The sequence below is a fragment of the Hyperoodon ampullatus genome, assembly GCF_949752795.1.
Source record: "Hyperoodon ampullatus genome assembly, chromosome: 12".
Classification (NCBI taxonomy): Eukaryota; Metazoa; Chordata; class Mammalia; order Artiodactyla; family Ziphiidae; genus Hyperoodon; species Hyperoodon ampullatus.
In genome coordinates, this window is record NC_136925.1 from 83,514,302 (window position 1) to 83,541,913 (window position 27,612).

Consider the following 27,612-nt stretch of genomic DNA (forward strand, 5'->3'; position numbering starts at 1 on the left):
TCTAGCGGGAAAGAAACATGTATCACACTGCACACATAACCATACTGAAAAGCAGTATGCTTTTAAAACTGACTTCCTAGAAATATGTCCTTATAATTTTCAAATTTAAATACTAGCACTCATTTCTGTTTTAAAAAGCACAGAGTTGGTTATTGCCAACTACAGGGCAATTTTCTCTAGAATTTACAATACACTTGTTTACAGTAGGCTCCACGTATACTCAGACATCACTAGCAATCACACCACCAGGCCAGTGAAGCAAGAGGACAGGGTACCAGTGCCATCTCGGATCATTCACTGTTTCTTCCAATCTCACAATTAAAATCAGTGGACATCTACAAAAATGTTTTGTATCTATATATTAATGTGTACAAACAGGAGACTTTAAAATTTAGTAGAATTAGTAGAAACTAACACAATATTGTAAAGCAACTATACTCCAATAAAAAATAAAATAAAATAAAAGCATTAAAAAAAGAAAAGAAAGTTAGACATCAGATAATTTACTTGGACAGAAACTATACTAACTTAAGTTAAATCTCTGTTTCAGAATATCTACTGGGTAGACACAGTCGTTCATCTGTCTGTCCCTCCTCCCACAGAACGAGGACCCTCCTCTCTCTACAACACCCCCCATTGCCATTCTTCCTCATCTTAGGAAGTTTAAATAACACCCACATAAAACACAACAACACTGGTAACAATCATATCCCCCCAAGTGCCGTGTTATCACTATCAAACTTTTAAGAATGGTGCCTGACACTCATCAGCACTCCCTGCCCACACACCACTGCTTGGTGTCAGCCTCGCCCACTCAGGAAGGTCACCAGCATGCCCTCCGGTCCCAAATCCCACTCTGATCTCTTCTGGTCCCGTGTCTCGGGTCTCGGTCACATCGACACACTTTCTCTTCCTGCCGCCTGTCACCGCAGCTTCCCAGCTCTCCCCAGGACTGCTCCTACTCAGCAGTGGTCACTCTGTGTCAATCTCTGTCCCCTCAGTCCGCCCCTACCTGACTTCCTATTTCTGTCAAGGCACCACCATCCCCCATGTTATCCCAGCATCAAGGCTTCCCCTCCCACCTAAAACTCCAATCATTCTCCTATGTTTTCTAAGGAGGGTTTCACCACCTTGGAACCTTCCTCCCTACTGTTACATCCAGCAAGGTGTCAAGAGTAACTATTCTGACTCAGAAATTCCCTTCACATCTTCAGGTCCTTTACATCCCAATTGTCACCTCCCCATTTTAGGCCTCCATCATCACAAGAGCTTTGTAATTACTTCCTTACCTCTTGTCTTTCCCCGCAAACCTTTTGTATAAGAATTTCTGGTATGTTCTACATAGTCTTTCTAAAGTGTCTCACTATTACTGGTTAAATATAGTCTAACATCTTACTATCTTCTTCAAGTGTGTTTAGACTCTTCTCCTTTCTAGACCAACTGTCTTTTCTTCTCCATTATATATGTAGATTATATTATTCTTCAAAAAATATTCACTCTCATCTCCCTTCATCCTGCCCTTGATTTTGGGTGAAGCCATGTGATCAGCTTTGGCTAACAGGATGTTTGCAGATGTGATTGAACCAGGGCTTTAGAGTATATTTGCACCACTGCCCTGGCTATCAAAAAAGAATCCCTGGAAGTTTCCACCTCTTCAACCTGGGCCCCAGAACTGCACACATGGCGCAGACCTGAGCCCAAGCCATGGAGAGGATCAAGTGCAACCCCACCTATAGCTTGAGCAGAGTCTTCCAGCTAAATGCAGGCTGGGGCTGCAGACCCCCAGATGACCTGAAGATGCATGGGAAAGAGACGGTTATTAATGTATGGCACTGAGATCTTGTGGTTGTTCATTAAGCAGTAATCGCTGACAATACACTATTTTCCATTCTAATTGGACTAACAGACGTTCTACCACCATTTATCATCACCTCAGTGTTTGGCCAGCACTCTAGAGACTGTACATAGCCTTTAGCCTAAGTCATATCAAACAAACCAACATCAAGATCTGAGTACACTTAAATGTGGGCATGTGAGGACATGTGCTTTGCAACAAGGAGAAACAATTGAGAATTAGCATCCTAACATATCCTGAGATTTTCATCGATATTGTGTTCTTTTCAAAAGGTTCAAAAAATCAGTCAGATAAAATTCCTCTCTCCATAGTCATAACTTACGTGGTTCATGTGACCCTCCCAGATGAAAATAATGTCTTTCTCTCTCATCTGAATCTGGGTAATCTTTCCCTGCTATGCTCTTCTACTGCAGTGATCAGAGCTTGGACAGTGTATGTGTGTGTGTGTGTGTGTGTGTGTGTGTGTGTGTGTGTGTCTGATCCTCCAACTTAATTTAGAATTCCTTGAGAGCAGCGACTGGGTTACACTTCTATTTTTATTTACCAGAATGCCTCACACAGCACTTTGAACCCAGTAGATGTAGAAAATTCATCTATGAATTGAAAAGGTAAATGACTGAGAGGAAATAAGAATGAATGAATGAACAAATATAAACAGCTATAGACGCATAGACAAAATACCTAAAGTGTTCCTCGGGGAGCGAGAAGACTGAAGAGAAAGAACATGGAATTTAAAGTCAAATAGATGTAATTTATTAGCTGTGTGATTTTTGGCAAATTACTTTCCCTGCATAAGCTTCAGTTTCTACATATGTCATTAGCAATAATATTACCAACTTTAATGATTGCTCTGAGATGTAAGGAAATATACAGAGTGCAGACCCAATCCAGTCACAACTCAATATATAATTGTCAGTATCACTATCATCATTTACAAGTTTTGAAAACTAAAGAGGGTGGGTCCTTATCTTGTATAAAGATAAAACCTCAGAATAAAACCTCAGAATCCTTTTTGGCTGCTCCACTCACACAAACTTATTTGGAAAATGTATAACGAAGGTGGAATAAGCAGAATCTACAGATGTGACAGTTATTCTGGTAACTTTCCAGGCTTTTTGTGAACTAAAAGGTGATACAAAAAATATCCCTATATGCTCAGATGCCAGAAAACACATGAAGAACCTGAGCAAATTCTCAGGGGCTGCTAAAATTGGACAAATATGGAAAAAATAAAAACACTGAGATTTTCCTTTCAAATCCAGATTTTCTTAATGCTCAGAGTAGAGCTGCAAAGGGGAGTAGGAAGATCCCAAACAGATTTCAGTACTTATAGTGATATTTATAGAACATATTTCCCTGAGACTCCATCCATGGTTCAGAGACCATTAACTGCTTAATTCTTTGACTCACTTGTAGAAAACGTTGTTGATTTTGGAAGCAGTCCCTCTGCCAGATGGTGCAAGTGCACCATCATGCTAGTTCAGTTCAAAGATACATTAAATAACATGTCCCATGGGCAATAAATTAGATTAAGTTTAGTTGTCTAGCCACTCCAAAGCCCAAAATAATATTTAGTTCTCTTGGTATATGAATGATCCCTCAGCTTTGGGAGGTAGAGATTTTCATGGGAAGACAGCAGAGTTTTCCAACATTGTTTTAAGCTTCTTCAGGGCAAAAACAATGCCTTATTTATCTTTGTTTCCTCAATAACCAGAATATTGCTTGGCAAAGAGGAAACACTTAGTACATTTGTGTTTTCCTTATAACAAGTCATTAATTCAACAAGCAAGGCAGTGACGTAAGTCGTTTAGTGTGGACAAAACAAGTGGGCATTCACCCAGCTGGGCTTGGTCTTGTGCCATCAAGCAGAGCTGTTGTCCCACCAGGGACTGAGAGCTCAGTATCATGGGCTCTCTCTCCAGGACCTCTGACTTGGAGATACCCCAGGATTAATAAAACATCTACGGGAGTTCTCTGACAACCAATGACCACCTCTCATCCACTGGCCATTATTCCACGATATACAAGAAATTGATGTAGTTTTCCTTTTCCAAAAAGGAGCCCTTCTGAGGACATGTAGTTAGAATTCAAATATCTGACAGCCTGGTAATATAATTAGAACACTGAAAATAAGAAAAATTTGAAAAACCTGATAATGCTTTTCAAGATACTCTTAAGCTTTTGAAACATTGTAAAAATAAGTAATGTTACTCTAACAAGAAAAATTAACAAGGATTGAAAAGTTACTGGAATGTTGTCCAAGCACTTAAAGAAGGGTTACACAGATAATCTTTAAAAGGATTAATAATGAGTTTCAAAAATAGTTAATAATGCCACATATTAACAAAATGCTTTCACGTGCTATGCCGATAACAATTACATTAATAATAAAAGTAAAATAAATACATAATATGCTTGAGTTTCGTACTATTCTCCAGATTGTGTTACAAGGTCTTCAGATGTAGTAAGTTGTTTAATATCCCCATAGTGAACTAAGGGAGCTGCTCTTACCATCCAGAAGTGAGTTGTATGTAAAGCCAGGAGAACTGTGCCTGGCACAAACTAAGCTCTTTAAACATTACTTGTCTCTGTTGTTCATTTCTATTCCACTTCACAGAAGTTAAAGGTGAGCCACAGAGAAATTCATAACAGGCTCAACGTAATCCAGCTCTTAAGTATGAAACCAGGATGGGAACCCAGGCCAAGGACTCCCGATAACATTCTCTGACTCTCCTGAGCTCCACTATGTGGCTGCAGAGAGGAAATGAGGTAGTGGGTGGGACAATCAGAGGAGGACAAGTCTATAGGGGCCATGGTGAAGAGTGGGTTTTGGAAGCTGCACTGGATCTGCTTCAGGTACAAAGGAGTGATTCGAAGAGCCAGATATGTTAAAAACTAGAGAAGACAGCCACTGGGACCAGGGCAACCTGGAGGCCACGGAAGAAAGTTTGTGTGGGTCTGATAAAAAATAAAACCAAACAGGACGACAAGACAATGAAATAAGAATCAGTGCCAGTTATAGATGCATCAGTCAAACCATGCAAAGTAAGAACAGTTAGAGGTGGCCTGGCAACAAGGCTGGCAACCCCCAAAGGTTGGTGCCAGCTTCAGCTGTTTTTAAGTCAGCTCCCCTGCAGATCCCAAACCCCGAGAAGACAGCACTGGTCACATGGGGTTGCACTGCCTATTTATGTGTTTCTCTGTTACCAGACAATTCCATCTTCAAGAAAAGATACTAAATCTTCCTAATGCTGTATCTACAGTATCTACTGTAGTGACCCGGTGGTCATAGTACACACTCCACCGGGGTTTGTTGAATGAATCCATGATCCTGTGAAGCACATGCCAACTGCTGCAGCCATTGCAGAGGTAAGGAAATGTGTCAGATGGCTTCAGTGAGTCGCCTAAATATGACACATAATTAGGAAATGAAAGAGCCAGCTCCACGGCCCATGTTTTCTGGCTCTCAGCCCAATGATCTTTCAAATATCCCACTTTGGACTCCCCACGCTTCTGAGTTCATCATACAAGTATACATGTTAGAACCTCCAACGAGTTGATTTTTTAATTTTGTTTTTAAAGATTTATTTTTGATGTGGACTATTTTAAAAATCTTTATTGAATTTGTTACAATATTGCTTCTGTTTTATGTTTTGGTTTTTTGGCTGCGAGGCATGTGAGACCGTAGCTCCCCGACCAGGGATCGAACCCATATCTCTTGCATTGGAAGGTGAAGTCTTAACCACTGGACTGCCTGGGAAGTCACCAGTTTATTTTATAAGCACACTGATCAGTCTACATTCATCACCATACTTGCTATACAAACGTCCATGGTCTTTAAATTAGACTGGGCTGCCTTCAATCTCTTCGATATTATTCATTCATTTTCATTCTCTCCAACTCTGTTAAACTCTTGTTTATCATAAAACATGGTTAAAATAATTACAGTTGGCAGGCTGCCCTACTTCCTATTGCATCCCAACTTTACATTTTAAGGCCTGAAAATCTTGGATTTTCATTTGAATTTTTAATAGCACACACTTTTTCCCCCAGAAAAGCAATAATATGATCAGCCAAGAATTATCAGATAAAAGATTTCCTAATTTAATAGTCAATGATGTTATCAGATTTTAATTTTAAAAATGATTTTGGCATTAAGGAGCTCTTTCTTAGATAATTTTAAAGAAACACAGCTTAAATTTTCTTTTATTTTCTTCTTTTTTTTTTTTTTTTGGTTGTTAAAGATTCAGAATGTTCATTACTTGCTTCTTCGAAAAAGAACATCTAACAAACAGATGTTTGTGTAAACCCACCAGAGTTGTTTTTTAATTTCACCAGAGTTTTTAATACAGTACTACTGTACTTTTCAAGGTACTGTACTGTTAGATTAAAAATGTTTTATTTTTTGTGTTTGTTTTTTTTATGTATTATTTGTGTGAAAGTATTATAAACCTATTACAGTACAGTACTATATAACCGATTGTGTTAGTGAGTAACCTAGGTTAACTTTGTTGGACTTAACGAACAAATTGGAGTTATGAACACACTCTCGGAACAGATCTTGTTCTTATGTAGGGGACTTACTGTAGTATATTTTCTATGTCAAAGAAAGACAATGTGGCAATTATTTAGGGAGTTATTTAAAGGTATTTTTAAATGTAATGGTTCAGAAATGTTTTGTATAGTTATTGCTAACAGTGAGATAATGTGGTTAAAGACAACATGAGCTAAGGACGTTTGGTGCGAGTCAGAATAACCAAAAAGAAACTATTCCCACTGATTTCTTTCTCTTGTGCTCTAGTTCACCTCCATATTGGTGAACAAACACTAAATGCCAGTTTATATTAATTGGATGAGAATAAAAACTGTTCCTTCAACTTGATCTTTCATTTAAAAAAAACAGAGACTTTGAAAAGACATATACTTTGTGATTTATGCTTTGAATTATTTCACATGTCTTACAGCTAGTTTTTATTATGATCAAAGGTATTATGCTACACAGAGATAATGAAAGGCCCCCTCTCTGGTTGCCAAAGGCTGAGTAATACAATTACTGGGAAAGGTCAATTAGCCCCACACTAATTAGCCAGTGTGGGTCTGAGCCATGTCACCCTCAAGTCCCTCCCATGGCAGGCCTGGGGCCATTTCACTACTCATTAGGACCTGTACAGAGGGAGCTCAGTGGGGAGGGGAAGGAGACAAAGCAAGAATCAACTGACTGCTCTCCTTAGCTATGGAATAAGTGATTTACTGTGAGAAGAGGTTAGCGCTGTTGGGCAGGTGAGGTCTGGGATGCCATTCATCCATGCCCGCCCTTTCCTAAACACAAAGGATAACAGGGAATCAATCCTATGCCTAACACCAAATTAAAATTGTGTTTTATGTTGTAAACTTTACAAGAAATGACCCCCCAGTGTCGTTTCTCTAAACATTACTTTATCACAAGTTATGATATATTGCTATACATAATTTAAATATATATGGAATTTTAACATAATTAAATTAATTTTTTACAAATCATTACATACAATGTATGGTATTGCTTGTGGGGGAGTGTCAGGGTTAACAAACAGACCCTCCTTCTTGTGCATACAGGATAAAAACAGGAATCTTGAATAATAATCTCTATTATGTCTTCCTCCTAAAGATATTTTACCTGCAAATGATTCAACCCTGGGGAAAAAAATATGAAGCAGACAAACTGTCACCCAAACTGCACTTCACATACCACCTCTCTCTCACTGTGTTCTCCCTTTCCCCAACTCAACAAGAACATCTGTATTGCCAAAGAGATTTTGCTAATAATGCACAAAAATGATATTTTGTAGCTTTGGGGCCATTTCCAAAAACAACAAACAAACAAAATAGAAAAAAAAAACTTTAAAGGATAAAAACCCCTTTATATTCTTGTTTAAAGCCTATTCCTTTCTAGGCGCGAAAAATCAGCCTCCCAGTTAGCTCCTGGTTTTCTTCTCTTCATCCCGCCTATAATTCCACTTTCTAAAAGAATGTGACGGTCTTTGGATGATCTCCACTCCTCCCCCCTTCTCTTTGGTTCTCTCTCTCTCTTCCCCCTACCCCCCCTCTCTCTCTCCCTCCCCGTCCCTCCCTTTTACCCATCTCTCCTATGCTGTAATTCTAATGCTTTCTCTTGGGTGAACACACAGCATGTGGCCCTGTACCCTCATTCAGAACCAAAAAGAGGCAGGTGTGCCCCTTGCTTGGTTTCAGCCCAGTGCTGGCCACTGTAGAACCGGGAACTAACTAACTAACTAAGCACAGGGAAGGAAGTTCATTCATTGCTTCAAGTTTGCAATAAGTCAGTAGCCAACTGGAACAGAATAAGTTTATTTTATTTCATGACTTTAAAACAAACTCTTAGACAACAAAAAAAACATGTTTATCTGGAATCCGTGGAAAGCCAGAGTGGTAATTTTGAACTACTGACTACTTTAAATTACATCCATCCCCAGAAAAAAAAAAAAAAAAAGTCATGAAAAACAAACAAAAAATCTCTTAGGAGAAGAAGCAATGGATATTTCCTTATCCAGTCACACACCTAACCCAGAGCTATAAGAAAAGAGATGAGTGTAGACTCTTGAGGGGAGAAACGTAATCAGGGATCACTTACTCTCAAATACTAAAAGTTTCTCACTAAGTCAGGGAGATGCCCTACTGCCATGTAAGACAATGCAGCCAAGTGCCACCCTCCTCACCTGGGTCATTCAGTAAATCTGGGGTGTTGCATGTCCCTTGGGCCCTGGCCAGAGCTTGAGTGACTCACAGAGGGATGGAATTATTTAGTCAGGCTCTTCAACAGCACAGAAGAAACGAGAACTGACACGCATTCATGTTTATTTTTTTAAACAACTGACACAGAGATACACAGTTTCACACCTTGGCTATAAATTCCTCAAGTTTCCAGCCTCAGGTTTAAATTTTAGATATAAATACAATACACAGTTACTTATGTCAGCTCCTGTTTCACAATCTGGATATCTTATGTCATATGCAACAATTCTTTTGCGTGGGATAAATAAAACATGAAACTGCTATCCTCTTCCACACCTGTACTCTAAGCAGTTGCCTGCTTGAGTTGCCCTCCAGACACTGGCTGGTATGATGGCATTGAAAGTCTGAGCAAATTGGGACAAATTCCTAGACTCTGTCATCCGACTACAAGAAAGGATAAATGGTATTCTTTCCTTCTGTTTCAGCAGTTGGTCCTAACTAATTCTTTCTTGTAATCATTTGTTCAGGAGAAAGAATGTGTTAAGGCCAAAAGGTCCTCTGAAGTACATCCTTGAGGGCCACAGCTCTTGCAGGGGAGCAGAGTGCTGCTCCAAGGGCTGCACTGTCACCTGCAGGTGAATGAGACAGTTGTATGTGCTGGGGCCATGACCAAGCACTCTCAGCTCTGGGCCTTTACTCTGAAATAAAGGGTAAATATTGTTTTTGACAAATTTTTTTTTTGTAAATTTATATAACAGAACTTATCTATAATGAATTTCCTTTACAGTTGTTGACTGAGTTTCTTGTTTGTTTTTTGTCTTTTTGTTTGTTTGTTTATATTTTCATAATATAAATGTTCTCAGGGTATAAGAGGAGAAGAAAAGCTCAGAGGCCCATGCAGTCTTCCCCTGGGATAAATCGATTGAAGAAACTTACAAAAATCCATTGTGGATATTAAAACTTTTAGGGCTAAGAGAAAGTGCCTTGAAGTTTGCAGCTAGCATTTTGCCTCTGTCTCTAACAGAAGCTAATGAAAACCCACATGTGACAGGTTAGGTCATGGATTTAAAGATAACACGTTTTACTTGCACCTATGTTACTCAAGCTACTTCTGCCACCTTGGTAGAGAGAGAGGAAAGGCAAGGTGGGAGTCCAATTATAAGTAAGCTTCTGAGGGAATCGGGACTCACCGCCTTAGCCAGTCAAGACAAAGGCATGGCTTCAGGAAGACTGGGCTCAGCCTAAGTGCCTTGATTTAAAAGAAGGCACTAACCTCTCTTTCATTTTAGTTTTCTTCCAACTAAAGGAAGTATAGCATCTACTTAAAATCCATATCTATCAAGAACCTCAGAATGTGAACTTATTTGGAAATAGGGTTTATGTAGATGTAATTACTTAAGGATCTCAAGAGGAAATCCTCCTGGACTTAAGGTCCACTCTAAATCCAATAATTGGTGTCTTTATAAGAAGAAGAGAGGACACAAAGCCAAACAGAGGACAACTCTAAGTGAAAATGGAGGCAGGGATTGGAGTGATGCTGCTATAAGCCAAGGGATGCTAAGAGCCACCAGAAGCTGGAAGAGGCAAGGAAATGCTCTTCCCTAGAGCTTTTAGAAGAAGCATCACCCTGTAAACACCTTGATTTCAGACTTCTGACCTCTAGAACTCTGAGCAACAAATGTGTGTTGTTTTAGGTCACCATGTTTGTGGTCCTTTGTTATAATAGCCCTAGAAAACTCAAAAACGAGGGAAAGGCATTCTGGGCCAAAGGGAACAGGATGTGCAAAGTCAGAGTTGAGAGACCTGAGTTGGGAAGAAGAAAAGCTGGAATACATTATGGCTGGGAACAGAATGCTTTTAGGTAGAGTCAAATATACATGGGGATCCCCAGGAGGAACCCTAATTTGGCACTCCATAAAGCCAATAACACTTATGTATTTTTTCAACATTTATTTAGAGGAGACTTTAACATCTTTAAGGGGTAGAGGTGAGGAGAACTGCTGGTAGAAGCCCCCTTCACAAACCTTCTCATCTTTGGTTCATTTTTATTAGGTGACATGCAGCCTGGTCTACCCAGGATCATTGAGTTTATATGTCTTATCCCAGTATGATTATTAACAGTGCTCCTTTACCTATCAAAGTCTCCCAGTCTGAAAGATAAATCGTATGGTCACCCTACTCATGGCTGCCTATTCATGGCACACAATAGATGCTCAAAAGTAAATTCTGAAGTACTTAATAAAAGAGTTATAACAGCAATGATATCTACCATTTTATGAATTACCTACATGCTAGACACACTTCTTAGTATTTTCTCATTTTACTCTGCACAATGCCATGGTGAGATGGGTACTATTAATATCCTCATTTTATAGATGAGATAACTGAAGTACAAAGACATTAAGTTGTTGCCAAAGGTCATACATAACTATTAAGTAGCTGAGTCAGAATAATAACTAATATTTATGTGGCAAATCATTTTTACCAGTGGAGTATAAGCAGACATGATGGGTGCCACTTCCAAATCAAAGCATGCTTACTGAGGTTGTAGAGAAACATAGACAGAAAGAGAAAGAGAAAGATACATGGTAAAACGGTTGATCAGTGGGTAGGTGGGTAAAATATAAATATATGGGAGGGAGCGCCCATCCCCTGGTTTGAAGCACACAACCAAAGACTGCACAAGTGTAGCCTGGCAGCACACACCCGTCACATCATCAGGCTTTGGGAGTGAAAGTAAGCTTTCAAGGGATTACTCTGCACAGCTAAAGGTTAAAAGTGACATATATTCAAGTTAAGTTAGGAGGTTGAAGGGGAAGTTTCCTTTTTAAACAAGACTGCAAATTTATACACTGCCACTTCCAGGGATAGATTTTACCACATTTACTTGCTGGCTAATTGTTGAATCTACTGCCTTTCAAAACTTTTTTTGATGTTCTTTTTAATATTTTTGTTTTTAGTTATCTTTATAACTGTCAGCCTAGTTCTTCATGTTTCCTTTGTTAGAAATCAATCATTCCCCTGTGCCACTTACCACCTCCAGATTCCTTACCATGTGTTTTTCATCTTCATATTGTCTAAAACTTAACTAACATTTTGAACCTATTTTCATACAATCTTAAGCCCACTGACATTATGCATACAAAACTGCTCCAATACAATTTATCATTTAGAATTATCATAACTCATAAGCAAAGACTATAAACTTCTAACCCATTTCTCCTGGAAACAAAATACTAGATCTTCCTGAAAGTAAGAAGACTCTTTTAATACGTATGACAGTGTGATTTGACTGGTTGCTATGACATCCCCTCTTTTAGAAAGACTATGATAAGGCATTAATTAGTAAAGTCAGGTCCTAGGCAGCAGTGAGAGTCCTTTGTTTGTTTGTTTTAACATCTGGCCAAGTAGCTGGCCTTTAAACTGATCAAGCATTTTACCCGCATTCTTTCATCTTTAACTTCATAACAACTCTGTGAAATAAGCATTAGAGATGAGAAAACCGAAGCTCAAAGAGTTGCAAAATTTACCCAAAGATAAATACCTGGATTCGAAACCAGGTTTCTCTTATTCTAAAACCACTACTTTTGACTATTCTCCTTCCCTTACTAAACAAAGAATGAGTGACAATAACTATGATTAACACATACAAATCTTGCTTCATTCTATAATCAAAGCAGTTATAAAGGTAGAACTTGGATGCATTTAAGATGAACTCTCAAATTGTTCTAGATCATCTCAGAGGTTGTTTTATCTAATGGTCCAGATTTTTGATACTCTGAGAAATGATGACAGAATGTATATGAGACACAAAGAGTGTTGTATATAAAGGATTCTGTCCTGGGAGATGAGCCAGGGAGACTGAGAAACCCATAAGCTTCTAGAGGGACATAATTCTGATGTATCTTTGTGGTAAAGGTAGCATGTCTCCATAGTTAAAAAATCACTGCATATAATGGAGATATTTTTTGAGAAGAATGTATTTTTCTTTTTTGCTAATGGAATATATTGATGAAAATGATTATAAAATGCTATGGCTTTTCTGATAAGTCATGATTTAGGTAGGTGATATTATTTGTTTAGCAGAGACTTTGAAATGCAAGCACTACATATTCAAGCAGACCCGGACTTGAACATAATAAAAGGCTTGATTTAAGGGTTATTTTCCTATAATTCCCATCATTAGCATCATTCTTTTGTGTTTCATATTGTTTACTCCAGGAAACCTCTATTCAAATCAAAACCATTAACTGGGAGGGATAAATTGATAGCAAATTACTACATGTTTGGCTATCATAAATAGAAATTTTGTGAAGGAACGGAACATTGGAAAATTAGCTTTCATTATGAAAAATGAAAGAGAAATGGTTGATGCAGAATTTGTGGCTAAGTTGGGGTAACTCATGCTGATCATTTCAAAGGCTGGCAACCTCAGAGAAGCTGAGTGGGATCTAGGAGCTTGGGGTAAGCCCAGCATTCCATGACTCACAATTTTCCCGCCACATTTTCCAGGTCAAATATCTCAGGTTTTGTCTGATTTGAACTGTGCTCAGGTCTCCTGGTATAACTAGAATCTTTCCCTCAGCTCAGGTCCAATTCACCCAGGCACTGAAAATATGCCTCAAGCTCACAGTTCCCCTCTGTGCCTGGGGGTGGACTCCACTCCAAACCAGGTAACACAGAACTACTGTGCTACCCACATCCTACCCTCAACTTAATGGCAATTAACAGCCACAGGAGGAAAACTTCTACTACTGCCAGTGGTAAGCAGAATGCTAAGATGGCCTCAAGATTCTTACTCCCTGGTCTGCACACTCCGTATAATCAATCCTTCTCTGTGACTATGAGCAGGACCTGTGAATACAATGGATGACACTCCCGTGATTAGGAAATGTCATATGGAAAAGGGATTGCAATTAAATTACTTCAGGTGTAATTAAAGTCCCTAGTCAGTTGACTTGTTAAGCAAAAGGGATTTTACCCTGGGTGGGCCTGACCTACAAAAGAAGACCTATAGTTGAGCTCTATGAAAGAAGGTCTACAGATCAGAGACTAGAAGAGAGAGTGTGACACTCTTGCTGGGCTGGAAGAAGGAATCACCACGAGTTCTACAGCCACAAAGAAATGAATTGCTCCAATAACCATGCGAGCTTGGAAGAGGATCCAATCCTCACAGGAGGCCCCAGATGACCCTTGATCACAGCTTCCTGGGACCCTAATCAGAGGACCCAACTAAGCCATGCCCAGACTTGTGGAAGCCGTGAGAAAATCATATCCTCACACCATGATCCTGTTTACATACATCTGCTGTGTTTAGCATTCCCGGGATTCTTGCCATTGCCTGTATCTATGTACTTCTGCTGAGGTATCAGCTACTTCAGAGGAAAGCAAAGCCCACTGAGGACAAAGGAACAAGGCTTTGTTGTTGTTGTTTTTAACTTTCAGAACACGCTCCTGAAGCTCATTTCCATGGTACTACTGTGAAATCTAATGTTTTTCACTTTCAAGGCCATGTTAGATGGAGACAGAAGGGGACTGTTGTCCACAAGGTTTACTACAAGCGAGGGTATAGGATGTGGCAAAGGGAAGTTCCCCACAGTATTAGTTTGCTAGGGCTGCTGTAACAAAGTAGCACAAACTGGGTGGTTTCAACAACAGAAATTTGTTGTCTCACAATTCTGGAGGCCAAATCCAAAATTAAAGTGTAGGCAGGGTTGGTTCCTTCTGAAGGCTGTGAGGGAAATTTTGTTCCATGCCTCTTTCCTTGTCTTGTAGATGGCTGTCTCTTTGCTGTATCTTCTCGTCATCTTCCTTCTGTGTCTGTTTCTGGGCCCAATTTTCCCCTTTTTATAAGAACACAGGTCATATTGAATTGGGGCTAACCCTAATGATCTCTTTTTAACTTGACTACCTCTGTAGAAACCCTATCACCAAACAAGGTCATCCTCTGAGGTACTTTGGGGCACACAATACAGCCCATTACACCCACTACAGAGTAAAGAGAAAAGCATCCAGGGACCATGCATCTCACCTGGAGGGCAGGCAAGGCCAGCCACCTCTGTGTGGGTGCAGGACACTAAGGTGACCCCTCCCAATTTAAAAAACTTTGAAGGAGGAGGACAGAATAAAGGAAAAGCAGCAACCCTGAATTTGACTGCATATTTATTTAAGTTCTTCAATTAAAACAGAATAAGCTACCTGGATTTAGGAAGATTATGATTTATTTTTTCCTCCTTTTGAGGCTGGAAATTAGGGCTTTGAGAAAGTTGCATTTCAGATTAGATGAGCTGTGGTGTGTAAATATTTTTTAGTGCCATGTGTCCTAGCAAGATTCTTGAACACCTGAAACATGTGCCATGTGGCTTTCAGAGGAAGAATCTAAGACTCTTACACTTTGTCCTCAAATCCATATCAACAGACCATCCTTCTCTCTCATTATACATGCAAGAATTGTGCATGTTGAAAAATTGCTTTATGTCTAAGCAAACTTGGATCAGGTCAAATAAAGTTGTTTGTTTGCTTGCTTGCTTGCTTGCTTGTTTGAACACAAGATATCAGATTACTAAGACTTTATTGAATACGTTTATTAAACAGAAGGGCCCATCAGCTTTTCCACTGTTGACTGGCTTCTTATTGAGTTAATCATTTTGTGGAAACAAAAATAAATCCAACATAAAGTCTCAGAATTTTCTCCTTCTGAATATAACTTAAGTCCTTGATTTAAAACATTACACTGTATTCCTATTTTAAGTTTGATTTTTCAAATAATACCTTTATATCCTACCATGTTGAATTAAGTGATACAAATGTTTAATGCCTCATTTAGTTTTCAGTTGAGTTACTAATATTATGATAATATTAATGCCATAGATTTTCAGATTAAAGAAGATCTTATAATTTCAAAATGAAAAATTAATGCTTAAAACAACAAGTATTATACTTAAAACATTAAAGGTAATTTCCTCCTTGCAAACTGCCTCAGTTTTTTTTTCAACTATGCCCTAACAGGAAAATAAAAAGGCAGTGGAAACTTCTGACAAGGAAATAACAGAATGACAGGCTGTAAGTTCTCCAGAAAGGACATTAACAACTTCTTAGGAATATCACAAAAGGGAGGGGAAAAATCTAAAAATGAACATAAAACGAATCTGGTCATTTGGATGAGTTAAATGCCCATTTGCAAAGCTTCTGGTGAAAATAAAATTGATAGAATTGGACATTAAATATGCTCTTCTAAATTCAAAGATGTTAGGATGCCTTTTATACACTTAAAGGAAAGGAGGTACACCATGGATGATTCCCCTAAACTTAACAGAAAGCCAGCAAAACAGCTGAGTATCTGCTAAGACATCGACACAGAAAACATGAATCTGAGAATTCAAGGGTAGAAAAATATGAAGGGGTGTTACCATACCTTATGTTATAAGCTAAGCCAAGAAAGTCATGGTGATTTCTGAAAACTGAAATGCAGTTTAAGGTATACAAGAGGATCATAATTATGTCTGAAAGACCCTCTTCCTAACCAGTCTGTCAACATCTTCTGTCTGCCACGTCCAGCACCAGTCAGCAAAAGGGACTTGCCCCAAAGGAGCCTCTCACTGGTATTTGTTACTGACGCCTACAAACCAGCTCTGATGGTCTAGATGCAAACAGAACACATCACAAAAGGGGTGGGGAAGGGGGTGCAGCCGGAATTGTGATGTTCTCCAACCCTACAACTCTTTGCTCACCCCTGCCCACCATTCCCAGCCCACTATCCCTCTGACTTCTAGGGAGAAGGTGTCAAAAATCACTAGGAAACAAACACAACCCACACATTTCTGTACAGTTAATCTCCTGTTTGAAAGACAGGTGAAGGAGCCTTGTTGAGTCAAAGATGAAAGATGTTTTTGAAAGTTAGACTGACAGAGGAATGCCCTGTAAAAAGATAAAAGACCCTGCTTTAAGAGAGCTACTTTTCATCTTTACCTTCAAAAAGGCTTGCCTTTTATGTTTCCCTGAGCTTATTCAGTAAGAGGGCAGCAATCTCCAATGGCATGTCTTCTGTTGCAAAAGAAAAAAATGGTTTGGCATTGGGGTTTGGTAAGAAAAGAAAAAAACTGAAGATAAACAAGGTGTTCTGATATTGAACAAACTTGATGACTCATTTTGTAATAAGTGAGCAGCCACCCTCAGATAAAATTCATTTCATCATGCTAGTTATTTTGTCATTTGTCAACTTACCTATCTTTCAGACATTCCACTACTCAACCGAGAAGCAATGCAGTAACGGAGCAGAATATTTTGAAATATTATCTGATAATATTCTTCTCTCACTGTTATCCCTCTCATGCCCTTCAGTACTCTACCTTAAAAACTGGACCCTCAGGCAGAGCCTCTGTATGGAACGGAGAACATAAAGAAAATCCCAGGAAAAGAAAGGGTCAAGTGATTGGACTTTGAATTCCTAAGATGTTGTTGGGTCTATAGCAGCCTTAATAATCTGGTACAGAATTTACTCCATGAAACCTCGGAGGTGGGAAGACTGGAGAATCATATCAAAGCCCTTAAGAGGATCAGTCTGATGTGTTCAACCAAGATGGATAATTGGAGGGCGTGTGGTGAGAGCTTATTCTCAGTGGGGAGATGAGAAGCAGCATCACTGCCTTCCACAAACCCACAAGGATCAACTCCTTAGTTAGAGACAGAGAGAGGGAAGGTGGTAAATAAAAATGCCCAGATAGGTTTGGTTAAAGGAAAGTACACTGACAAAGGCCTGGATTCCTTCTGGGAACTCCTGAGGGAAGAGCCTCCAAAGAAACCGCCTTCCCACAGTGGGGAGCAGCACCACAGGTGTGGTCACGTGGAGTGTCTACGCAGACATTCCTGAGGTACCTGTGGACCCAAGGGTGCAAGAAAGGAGCTGATAGAGGAGCCAGGAGAAGGACAAACAGGCTGAGAGTCAGCCAGCCTCTCCCAGGGACCCGGGCTGGAAAAACTAAGAATGTTTAAACCATGTGCCTGGAAGGCCGGGTGAGATATTCATGAGCTTCAACAACAGATGCACAAGGAAGGAAACTGATCCACAAGATCAGGGCTGCCCACCCTCACTTCAGTGGAGGCCAGTGAGGCAGAGGACCCCAGGAAATCAGACTTCTCTCCTTGAGGTCAGAGCAATATGTGAGGCCCTCTGGCCTTATCATCCCTATGAAAAAGGGGAAAAGGATAAAAAGCGAGAAAGAGCCCTGAATTTAAGAGTATTTAATCAAAAAGGTCAGAGTTTTAATTCATAAGATGAAAAGAATGAGTGTTAAAATTGAAGTTTAAATGAAGACACCAAAATACAAAAAATTAAATTTGAAATTCCAAAGTCAGATCTCCATATTCATAATTTACAAAAGAAATGAAAACTTCTGGACAACTCTTGGACCACTCAGCCAAGTCAAAGCTATATAAGGAGACCTAGAGTAAAGGGAACAGGAGATGTACAAAAATTTATTTATGAAGGACAAGGCTGCTGTACCACTGAGAGGTTGCACCCTCCTTCCTGCTGTTCTTCCTCCACCTCCAGCCTGGTGGGAACTGGCTCCACACAGGACCAATCAGAGAGCTGAGGCACGGAGGGCCAGCCTCCCAGCCTGATTCACACCTGAGGAAGCTATCCCAGGCTGTGTCAGCAGGATTCAGGACTGCACTGGGGTGGACCCCTATGCCAGGGCTGGGGAAGACACGGGAAGGTTAAGTTATCTGGGGACCAGATGAGGGCCGGGTGGAGAGACAGAGGGACTGATGGAACAGTCTTAGGTTCTCGACATTAGGGCCACCTAGAAGGTGGCAGGAGCCCAGCAGTCAGAGGCCAAATGTCACCTCTTTTGGTAGGTAGGTAAGATCCCAAGTGGCCACCCAGCCAGCCGGATGCTTCCACTGGGAGCCAGGGGAAATGCAGAAGAGAGCTCCCCAGAGGTGCAGATCTCTTGAGAGACCATGAAATAACCCTGAGAAGGAGAATCAGTTGACACCATCTGTCAAGTTCAGAGAGCCTGAGGCCTAAGGTCTATCTCACCTCCTCATCTCTCCTCCCTCCTAGACCCCTTTGAGCTTCTTCAAATTCCCTCTGACCCTCAAACTCCTTTGGAGACTGGCCTGAGAGAAGAAAGAGGGTGAACAAAGGGAGAGGGCAGAGGCTGATAACATCACCTCCCTCAAGGTCAGGCAGAGTATGACCTCTGGCCTGAACTGGGCAAGAAATAAAAATTATGGACTTGATTAAAATCTTGGCCTGAATATCACCATTACTAAATTGAGGCTGTGTTTGCTTCTTCAAGTGTCCACAGGACTGTCTATTACCTAAGAGTGAAAAAAAAGTCATAGAGTCTGTTGAGATTTCATATAGATGTGCGGGAATGACTTAACCCCTGAACAAAGTTAGGAGAAACACAAGGTTGTGATTTGATTTTATCATAAGATGCGCTTGCTCAGTGTAATTATTGCATTACGTTTTCTCTAAAAGCAGTGGAGTAAGAAAAGGAAAAAAGGAAGTAAGTAAGCTAGCTGCAGGTGCAGGGAGAAAACCAGTCACGTCCTGTCACACCTGCCCTTGTGACTATGGAAGTAGGGAGATCGCTGTGGTGCGTGGAAAGCATTGGACGGGGCCTGGCTCTGCCTGTAGCGCTTTCTCTGTCACAAACTGTAGTACGCTCACCTATTCCCTCAAAATCTCTGCCTCTACTTTTAAATTTGTAACACAAGTTTATTAATACACAGTCCTATATAGGTTGAGTTAATGTTCAACTAACTGAAATAGAAGCATCGTTAAATTAAGATGAAAACAATATCTTAAACAAGACATGTTAGTTTCCCTCTCTGTGTGAGAATCAGCGTGCAAGCAGCCTCCTATCATGAGGCTATGCCAGTGCATGTGCCTCTCAGCATCAGGGAGCTCTTCCAAATCACCCTCTCTACCGGCATTCACAGGGGCATTCTGCCCCCAGATCATGAAGCTTTCCAGATGAAGATACAGGCTGTGTCCACTTAGGGCCAAAGTAATGAATCAGTTCAGTTATTATAATCACACCATTTGTACTGAGTTTGACAGAATTTTAAATACCTTAATCAACTGATATCACAGAGTAATTGATATTATTTAGTCTGTATTTATGCAAAAAGCATAACACGGCAGAAAGCAGGTCCTACGATCTGATACATGAAACATACCCATCATCTCCCCCATCAGTGAAATCAGATTTACTGACACCTTCATTGCTCCTCCAAATGGAATGGAACTTATCTGACTTTTGATCTTTTCTCATTTGGTCTAATGCTCTTAACTAACCATCCAACAGCTTCGGTTAAATGAAAGGTGTAAAGTGCAAATATTATACTAATCCCACTGGGGCAGCTCCAGGGGGAGGGGCTATGGGCAATCAAATCATTCCCTGCTTTTCTCTTCTTGCTCTTCCCATCCCAGGAACATAGATCCACTAAATCCATATTTTCCTGGAGCAAGGTGGGGTCATTTACCCAACCACATATTTGCCCCTGGATTTAATTCTGACTTTTACACAGATGGATGCCAAAGCAGTTGCCAGAATCTGAAAATCAGGGGCTCCATATAAACATGTTTTCTTTTATCTTACGTTTCCCTGTGAGATGCTCTATGGCAAGCAGGAATGATATAGGATGGAGGAATGAAGTGACAGATTATTACATAGGAGGGCTTTATAATTAGGGTTGGGTACCCATACATCAATTCCCTCATGTCCCAATGCTACTAGACAGAATCATGAATTAAAAGGATATAGCCCATTATAGCCCAGGAAGCACATGAACAGCGCCTTCTAAGGGTAAATGGAGCCAGGCTCCATTCCTGAGGCTGGGTCCACAGTCTGCTAGTCATACCACACAGCTCCCACCTGGACACTGTGGGCTGTAAGGACCTCGGCCAGCCTCCTTTCGCCCTAACTTCTGAAATCTCTTGGTGCTGTCTGACTGCCCACACTCTAGACCCTTCAGAAAGACTTACGAAGCGGTTGAGGCCTGTTACTTCTTACTGCACAACTGGCTTCAGAACATACATGTATACACATCCTACTGCAAACCAGGTTATTATGAGCCAATGACACTGAGGCAAAGCAAAACTGAGTTAACTTAAAAGAAATTAAAATGTGTTCAAGTTGCAAACATTTATGCACCTACTGCAACCAGCAGAAAGGCTGTATTTTAGAAATCTGTCTAACTTGAGGGCTAAAAGAAAAATAAAAAAGGAGAAGAAAACTAGTATTTTCTTACCTAGAAAAGTAAACAGTGAAAATTCTCAGAGCATCTTTGACTATCCAAGGATTTACTGCAATTAGGCAGAAAGCATCCTTTACCATCCGGCTTAAACTTTCCAAATCCATTATGCTCACACTTAAAAAACAAACAAACAAAAACTTAATCTGGAAAATAAAGCAGATCTCCAGACCTCTGAAATGACTTGTCTAAACATGCTTTCAACAGGGAAGAAACCGATGGCAAAGGAAGCCATGAGTTAATTGCTGTGACAGTTAACTAGAAAAGGCCCAGTCCAAATTAATCCTCAAGGTTCTATATAAACTTCATATCCACAGCTTAATCATCTATGTCAGCTGCAATAGGAACTACTCAGCCCTGTTAGTCATTTGCTTTCTGAGGATTTTTTTAGCATCTTAGCTTCCCATAAGCAGTTGGCCATGTTTGTATTGGCCACTCTGCTAACGAATATACATGAGACATAAAATAGATTTTAGTCCTTTTCAATTGTGGCAATTACATCAACATACGTTACAAGATCCTGGCAGTAATATTAATATAACAAAGTACCAACTAAATCATCTGCACGAGGGTATTAATCCAGCTGTGTTTGTATACTTTTCACATCTGGTACCAACGGGGGGAAAAAATAGATACAATTCTACAGGACCAGATTTTGAAAAAAGCTTCTGTTTGAAAAGCATTCAGAACAGGATGTGGCATATGAAAGAATAAGTGAATCGTGAGACATATAATGTAATAACACACAGAAATTAGTGCAAGGCTCACATCTACTAAGGACGTTAGAAAATATACCCATATATTTTACACCAGGAGGATATATCAATTCACACTGGTTCTTTGCAGGGTAGCTAGAAAAATTGATTCTTATTGGCTTTTAAGTTCATTTTCAGAAAAAAAAAATCTATCTATATATAATTTTAAACCACATAATACAGAGAGAGACGACAAAGTTTCCTCACATCATTTAAACATACATTTATCAACATGGTAGTGTCCCAGGTGGGCTCTTTCTCCTTCCTGCTTCAGTTATTTCACGCTACTGCCCCCTCTGTCTCCATCCCTACTCCCCAAACTAAATATCAAGCCTCAGGTTCTGGCAGTGTGTTTATGTCAGCGGGTAAAACAAACAGCATACAGTACGTGAAATCAGGCGTGTACTGGGGGACTCTAATCATAGTCTCTGCCCTGACCGTCTTTTCCTTTTTCATCCCCTTACCCACCCCATTCATCCCCCCACTTCTCTGCCTGTTCTGTGCCCCGGAAGCTGACGTCTAAGGACCACCTCCCTTGGGCTCCCTTGTCGTCTGACCTCCAGTTGGGTTTAGACAATGGGAGGTATCAGTAGTAGGTCAGTGGGCCCCGGAAGGGGGTGGGTGGGGCTTCCCTCCACCCAGAACAGTTTCTATTCCTCTTGTCCCTACAGAAAAAAGGAGGGCAACAGTTTCTCACTAAGACTAGGTCAGGTGCCCTGAAGGCTCCATTGGTTTTCTTCAAGCTATTCTGTAAGCAGTCCCTTCATTCAATCCCTTCAGCCTCCTATCTGAGTACGTTTTCTGTTCCTTTCTGGAACCTGAAGGGACACGCAGAGGGCTCACAGGACTATTTTCCCTGGGATGATAAGGGAAATATTAACGGAAACGTTTCCCCCTCACACAATGACCTATGTCCTTGAACCCCATGACCCTCCTCCACTGAGGTCAGCAGGAGGCACCAGAGAACAGACTTGCAATTCTTGGCCTTTAAGCTGGTGACAGGAGAAGTTCGGGTGCGGGGCAGAGCCCTAAGGAAGGACACCCGACGAGCAGGTTGCTCTCACACCAGGCCCACTAGGCTCTCTGAGCTCACGGAAAGGAAACAAGAGCCAGGGCTGGGCTGCGGCGGGTGGCGGGGACAACGCTAGACCCTGCCCCCCTTTCTGTCTGGGTGATGCTCACTGAGGGCCTGGAGTGGGGAACAGCAGAAATCGCTGCGGGGGGTCAGAGGTGGTGCGGCTGTGATGTCAGCCCCACCCTCCCTGGCCCCAGCAGGAACCGCCATATCTTCCTGCACAGGGTAGAGAGCTGGCCGTAAAGAAAGGCAAGCGGCCCCCAGGGGCTATCCTGGTCACGGTCATGGTCACGGAAGGAATGTTCTTGGGGAAAGCTGTGTGGCCGTGTAAACAGGAAGCAGAACTGATGGATCATATCTCCAAAAATACAGAACTCTGAAGTGAAGACAGTGGATAGAAGAGACAGCACAATTAGACACCCGGTGGACCTCACCTTGGAACAGATCAGGACTAACAGTAGATGGGGCGCTGACACTGCAGCTCCTGCTACAAGCCCCAGAGCTCACACTGAACCCAAGAAAGAGGGGCAGAGGGGCAAATGCTGAGCTGATAGAGCTTAATATCTGAAAGAACAAATTTTAAGTTTTAAAATTGTGGTTTTAAGATTGTGGTTTTTGTCATTGGTGTATGACAATGACAATGACGATGGGATGCATGTGCCAGAAAATTATTACTATTTTTTCTTTTTGTGAGCAGCTAGTTAAATAAAAGCACTTTTTTCAGATGCACCAAACTCTTAATGGCTTGAATTAATCCAAAATCACTGGAAAATATAGGTTTCTTTCTACTTAATTAGATATAGCTTTAATTATTTTATTGTGAAATTGGCTAATAATTATATATATTAGCCGATCCACCACTTCCTTCATTTGTTTTTTCCAACACAGCCATCTGTATAAGTCTGTGTTTTCATGTCTGCTCAGTGGGCTGAAGGCTACTTGGAGAGAATTCCTCCTAGCTGCCATGCTTAGTCCTTTGCACACAGGTGTTCAAAAGATATCTGTAACAAATAAATAAATACCTACACTTGTATCTTTTTTATTATAAATTGAAGTACAGCTAGGTAAAGCCCTGGCAGGTATTCTTTTCTAGGATAAGAAGCAAAAATGAAATAAAATCTGCATCAATGTTTCTATGCAGAAAATCTAAACTTTCATTTTAGCTTATTTATTTGAGGTGGGGTTTGCTTGACACATGAAAAAGAAATTCATGGTATTCTTCAGCATATTTACTGTTGAGTAACATTTGTGTTTGCTTTACATTCTCTGGTAGTTCTTTTTTTTCTTATACAGACATTTTAAAACCAAAATAAACTGAGCATGTGTACTAGCATTATAGAAACACATCAGTAGGCAGTAAATGATTTATGAAACTATCTTCTCTGGATAATACAATAGTGTTATACATACACAATTACTTTTGTAGAGTTTGGAAGGCAAACATGAATAGGAATGCCTACTACATTCAATATGCTATGTCAGTTTTTTTTAAAATTATTTCTGTGTACAGTAGTTTTTCTCCCTTTTAAAAACTCCCATTCTATCAGAAGCCATCTAAACCATTCCAAAGATGTGAAAAGCTGTCACATTCTTAAAGACCAACAGAGAAAAAATTTGACAGTTATCATTCCAATTCTTTATGTCAGTTAAATATTTTTTAGAGCTAATCTAGATCTCTAAGAATGAAGATCATACAGAAAGCATATTTTAGCTCTCCTTAGTGGAGAGACTGAAGAAGGCTATTCAGCTTTCTTCATGGTGTTTTCTTTTTAAAGTTACATTATTTGACTTCTTTAAACCTTTGACCTGAATATTTTCCAAGTTTTCCACATGCATCTTTAATAGAGGAGCCCTGGAATAAAACCAAACACAGAATAACACCTCACTTCCATAAAGCTAACTTTTGCCCAGGCAGCTAAGCCACTCATGAAACAGTCAAAAAGTAGAGACAGCTGCACACACTGGGTACTCTAATCCAGGCTGACACTCCTCAGGCTGCACCTTGGAATCGGCTTACTCTTGTTGTAGACAAAATTCTAACATCCATAACTACCTGGTTTCCAGCCTACACACTAACACAAAATAAATGGCTGAACAGGGTAATACCTGGACAGCAGTAGTAAGTGAGAGCTAATGGTGTGGCTACAACACAGATAAACTTAAAAGAAGCAGGATCATTTAATATTGATGCTATCAGAACTCTACAGCTTTATACTTCTGCAAGCCACTAATACTCATGTACATCTACATAGTGCTTCATAGCTTAGGAACGAGCTTTTAGTTGTTTATGTACATATCAAAGTAAATATAGCTACAGAAATATAGAAACTTATTTAAACCTTCCTATAATCAGGGAGATGTACACTACCATGCCCACTTTATGAATCTAGGGCTTTGAGAGCTTAAGAGGTCTGCCCAAAGTTAGATAGTGCCATCCACTGCAGAGTGAAGGCTGGATTCCAGACCCTCTGACCCAGGTCACTGACCCTCATAGCTCACCACAAGGCAGACTCAGCATTCTCAGACTTCTGGTTGCTTTTCACTCACTCTGCCTCCTCAAAGTAAGTCTCTTCCTAGAAACTGTACTTGGGCTTTGTATGAGTCAGCTCGGGTAGTCATGATAAAATGCCACAGACTTCGTGGCTTAAACAGCAGACATTTATCTTCCTACAGCTTTGGAGGCTGGACGTCTAAAATAAAAGTGCCCACGGGGCTGGTTTCTCCTGAGGCCTCTCTCCTTGGCTTGCAGACAGCCACCTTCTCACTGTGTCCTCTATTTGCATGCAGCCCTGCTGTCTCTTCCTCTTCATATAAGGCATCGGTCCTACTAGACCAGGGCCCCACCCTCATGACCTCATTTAACCTCGTTACCTCTTTAAGGACCCATCTCCAAACACAGTCACATTTGGGGGCAGAAGCGGGGGGGCTTCATCATTTGAATGGAGGGAGAGGGGACTAGAGTTCAGTCCATAATAGGCTTCTAAGCCATTTTCCTTGAAAAGCATATTTATTCACAAAACTTCAGCTACACCTCTGATGTGATGTATGCCAAGTCTGTTTCCACAGGCCTGAGCTCCTGCTTATGTTACAGTAATACATTTATTTACACCTGCCTCATAAATGTTCTCTTTCTGATGCCCTGTTAACTGAGACTCAACTTGTCTCAATCCAAACTCACTGGGACCCCCTGGTCAAAGACATTTTCTTTGCTCATGTCTTTGCCTCAATCAATGGCTTGATTTGGTTTGAAATATTTTGTCTATTTACCTTTTTCTTCATTCTCAGGTCAATCAGCAAGTCTTATTGACCCTCCACTTAAAGTGCGTTTGCCTCTCTTCCTTTTATGCCCCCTCTCCCTGCACACTCACCTGAATAAAGGCTTCTACAGCCCCAACCCTGGATGAATACAGTAACCTCCTAACTACATCATCTCTGCACCTTGGTGTGGTAGGTAGCATTCTAAGTTGACCCACCAATGACCCACACCCTTCTTTAACTCCCTCTTATGGACTGCGGGAGGAACCTGTGAATATGATATGTCACCTCCAGGTGACAGGTAGCCTGTAGGGGCTGAGAGGGGCCCTTGATTGACAGCCAGCATGGAAACAGAGTCCTTAATCCTGCTACTGCTAGGAACTAAATTCTGTTCAGCCACCTTAGCTTGGAGACTGTCCCCAAACTCCAGATGAGACCCCAACCCCAGGCAATATGAGAACCATGAGATCATAAATAATTATAAGCCCTTAAATTTGTGGTAACTTGTTACATAACAGTAGAAAACTAATATTACTTGTCTACCCACTCTAATTCATCTGTCACTTCCAGATTAACATTCCTGATTCAGTTAGTTCACTATGAACTCAGGCCTATGCTCCAGCACACACACACACACACACACACACACACACACCTCCTAGAGAAAATAAATAAATAGTTAGGTAGCTTTTGGAAACATGACCAAGCTGTCAAGAGTACAAGAAACCAGTTATATATATTTTGAAAGGTAAGTCAGTTCCATTTAAAAAAACAAAACAAAACAAAAAGCAGAAATGGTTAATAACACAGAAAATGTAGCAGCATTTGCACCATCTAGGGTTAAGTTCTACCACTATGACCAAATACTATTTTTTCTCAACCATTTTCATTCATGCCATTGAAACTTAAATCTCAATGAAATGTAACATTGAAACCAGTTTTCAAAGAACTTTAATTTTGGTTCCACCTGAGACAGTGGATCTATTCCCCACCATTTGGCAACAAAACGTTTCATTTCAGGCAGCTCAATCTTCTCCACTGTGCCTCTCTGCTCAGCATGCTTCCTCTTCAGAACCCTCATTCACTTCCCCTCAATACAAATTCCACATAGCCTTCAATACTCATCTAAAACAGTATCCTATCCATTAGGATGCTGACTTATCAAACATGTATTGAGTACCTTCAAGGTATACTAGAAATGGTGGGATGAGGGAGATTAAAAGTGACGTTCTTCCATAGGAAATTGGTTGAGTAAAGTATAGTAAATATGTGCAACACACTATTATGCAGCTACAAAAATAGCACGAGGAATATCTCTATGACCAATGTGAAGTGATACTGTTTGAAGGTGATCTCTATTGCTACAACAGTCTCTATAAACATGAGGGACATATTGTTTTAAAAAAAAACACAAAGTACATATGTATAGCTGGCTGTCTTTTTCTTAAGGAAATAAGAAAGCACACGTATCTGCTCATCTTTACAAAACAAACTTAGGAAGGATGAATCAGAAACATGGAGTTGACTGCACACAAGACGTAACGTGGAGGTGTACAACAGGACGAGAGCAATGCGGGGTGAAGGGAAGTGACCCTTTTCTGAGGGCACCTTTTTATATAGGTTTTACTTTTGGAAACACGTTAATCTTCCACACATTCCTAAAATAAAAG

At 40.4% G+C, this 27,612-nt stretch overlaps 1 protein-coding gene across 1 annotated transcript in view; it reads right to left on the minus strand.

Annotated features, from left to right (window-relative positions):
* PRKN (parkin RBR E3 ubiquitin protein ligase) overlaps positions 1-27,612 on the minus strand; it is a gene marked incomplete at both ends in the record, with an annotated part of 1,053,566 nt that overhangs the window by 887,015 nt on the left and 138,939 nt on the right. The window lies entirely within an intron of this gene.